Below are 3,071 nucleotides of genomic sequence, written 5' to 3' on the forward strand. Positions count from 1 at the left end.
TGTCAGAGATCCTTGTTGTCTCATCCAGAATCTGCTAAAATATCCTGAGATCTAAGAAATTGAAAAAAAAAAAAAAAAAAAAAAAAAGCTAAATCAAAAAAGTGACCAACCACCTGGTTTCACTTGAGTCAGGATGAAATCAATTGGGCTGGGCGTGGTGGCTCACGCCTGTAATCCTAGCACTTTGGGAGGAGGTTGAGGTGAGTGGATCACCTGAGGTCAGGAGTTCAAGACCAGCCTGGCCATCATGGTGAAACCCCATCTTTAAAAAAAATAAAAATTAAAAATAAATTTAAAAAAAAAGGCCGGGCGCGGTGGCTCAAGCCTGTAATCCCAGCACCTTGGGAGGCCGAGGCGGGTGGATCACAAGGTCAAGAGATCAAGACCATCCTGGTCAACATGGTGAAACCCCGTCTCTACTTAAACTACAAAAAAAAAATTAGCTGGGCATGGTGGCGCGTGCCTGTAGTCCCAGCTACTCAGGAGGCTGAGGCAGGAGAATTGCTTGAACCCAGGAGGTGGAGCTTGCGGTGAGCCGAGATCGCCCCATTGCACTCCAGGCTGGGTAACAAGAGCGAAACTCCGTCTCAAAAAAAAAGGATGAAAACAATTGATCAAAGGGTGATATCAATCAACAATTAATACTTAATTGTTAAAAAAATACTTAATTGTTGGTGTTTTTCTTTAGGATTAGCACTATCACTAGATGCTGTGGAAAATTTTCAAGAGTCTCTTAAAAGGAAATAATCAAGGGCTAAACTTTCTGGTTTAGGTTTACAAGTGCCAAGTAAGTTTCAAGGTAAGAAAACTTTAAATATAGTTAAAATCCACACACTGCCTGTGACCTTACAGTGTATTCCTAATAAATGTAGTGCTTACCACATTTGCACGTGCCTACTAAATAATAGCAGTAACTAATAAATGAATTAAAGATCAAAACATAAACTTTAACAAAGTTTTGCATATCAACACAGCCTGCTTTTAAATTTAAGTGATTCTACCTACCTGGAATCTGAAATTAGATAGTCTTCTCAGTGGACTATCAATGCTTCTTTGCCAATCTTTAGTATTTGAAACCATTTATACTGCAAATAATCCTAAAACTCAGATTATTTCCCTGTCTAAATCAACTAGGGTAGTTTAGTTTTGCTCTTCAAGAGCCTCAGCTGACAATTCTAAAGCCATCTAGCAACCAGAGAAGCAAAGAATTAGTACAAATCCATCAGTGCTAAGTGGAAAAACAACAAAACCTTAAAAGAGTATGTTTTCTGTTGATAGTGACATCTTCCTATAGAAAGTACCATGTATCCTCATCACTCAGGGAGCATTTGTATGCCACCTTGAGATTACATTATTTTGAAACCATCCGTTAATTTTAAGAGGTAGCTGAACATTTAAAGCAGTGTCTGGATAATCTATTGACATATAGACATTTGTTAAGGTGTGTGTTTTAGATCTAATTATTAACGTTATTTATTATTTAGTAAGCACAAAGTATACTACATACTGTCCTTATATCTGTAATTTCAATGTTTAAAAAGAACTGGGCCAGGCATGGTGGCTAACGCCTGTAATCCCAGCACTTTGGGAGGCCAACGCGGGGAGGCCAACGCGGGCGGATCGCAAGATCAGAAGATCGAGACCATCCCGGCTAACATGGTGAAACCCTGTCTCAACTAAAAATAAATTAGCCAGGCGTGATGGCACACGCCTGTAGTCCCAACTACTTGGGAGGCTGAGGCAGCAGAATCGCTTGAACCTGGGAGGTGGAGGTTGCAGTGAACCACTGCACTCCATTGCATTCCAGCCTGGGTGACAGCGACAGATCAAGACTCTGGCTCAAGAAAAAAAGAACTACCTGGAGCTGGATATGGTGGTGCTATTCACCTCTTTTGTTTTTGTTTGTTTTTTTTGTTTTTTGGTGTTTGTTTTTTTGGTAAATCCAGGATAATCTCTGTTACCTCTTTTTATTGGACGGTTTCTGAGGAAATTAGAGGCCAAATTCTGCTTGCATGTGACCCCTGACACAATTTGGAGAGTGGCAGTCACTGCTGTGTTCTTCTCTATAACATAAAAACATTTGCAGCCGGGCATGGTGGCTCACACCTGTGATCCCAGCACTTTGGGATGCCAAGGCTGGCCGATCAACTAAGATCAGGAGTTTGAGATCAGACTGGGCAACTAAAAACACAAAAATTACGCCAGGTGCAGTGGCTCACGCTTAATCCCAACACTTTGGGGGGCCAAGGCGGGCAGGTCACTTGAGGTCAGGAGTTCGTGACCAGCCTGGCCAACCTGGTGAAACCCCCTTTCTACTAAAAATACAAAATTTAGCTGGGCATGGTGGCATGCACCTGTAATCCCAGCTGCTCGGGATGCTGAGACAGGAGAATTGCTTGAACCCAGGAGGCAGAGGTTGCAGTGAGTCAAGATTGCGCCACTGCACTCCAGCCTGGGCAACAGAGCAAGACTGTGTCTCAAAGGGCAAAAAAAAAGAATCACTATTTTTCATCAGTTTGCTCATCTCTTCTAGATTATATGAAGTCTCCAGAATTAGGTTTGTCTTGAGGAGAAACCTACTCCTCTGTGAGGGATGGAAGAAAGACCTTGATTGGCAGTCTCACCCCAAAAATGTGGGCTTGGTATCTGGAATCCCACTCCTATGCCCAGTTACCTGGGGTTCTATGCTGCCTTCTTCATGTGACACAACCAACTCATCTTTCATTTTTTATTTTTTCTTTGAGACAGAATTTCACTCTTGTTGCTTAGGCTAGAGTGCAATCGTGTGATCTCAGCTCACTGCAACCTCTGCCTCCCGGGTTCACGCGATTTTGCTGCCTCAGCCTCCTGAGTAGCTGGGACTACAGGCATGTACCACCACGCACAGCTAATTTTTATATTTTTAGTAGAGATGGGGTTTCACCATGTTGGCCAGGATGGTCTTGATCTCTTGACCTCATGATCTGCTGGCCTTAGCCTCCCAAAGTGCTAGGATTACAGGCGTGAGCCACCATGCCTGGCCACTCCCAGCTAATTTTTGCATAGATACATATATATATATATATATATAT

General features: G+C 42.6%; 1 long non-coding RNA gene across 1 annotated transcript in view; it reads left to right on the forward strand.

Moving 5' to 3' along the window:
• Positions 1-3,071, forward strand: part of LOC116565043 — a gene marked incomplete at its 5' end in the record, with an annotated part of 36,912 nt that overhangs the window by 1,429 nt on the left and 32,412 nt on the right. The gene's annotated exons all lie outside the window — the stretch shown is intronic.

The sequence above is a fragment of the Sapajus apella genome, unplaced genomic scaffold, assembly GCF_009761245.1.
Source record: "Sapajus apella isolate SASKATOON/1434 unplaced genomic scaffold, GSC_monkey_1.0 scaffold38, whole genome shotgun sequence".
Lineage (NCBI taxonomy): Eukaryota > Metazoa > Chordata > Mammalia > Primates > Cebidae > Sapajus > Sapajus apella.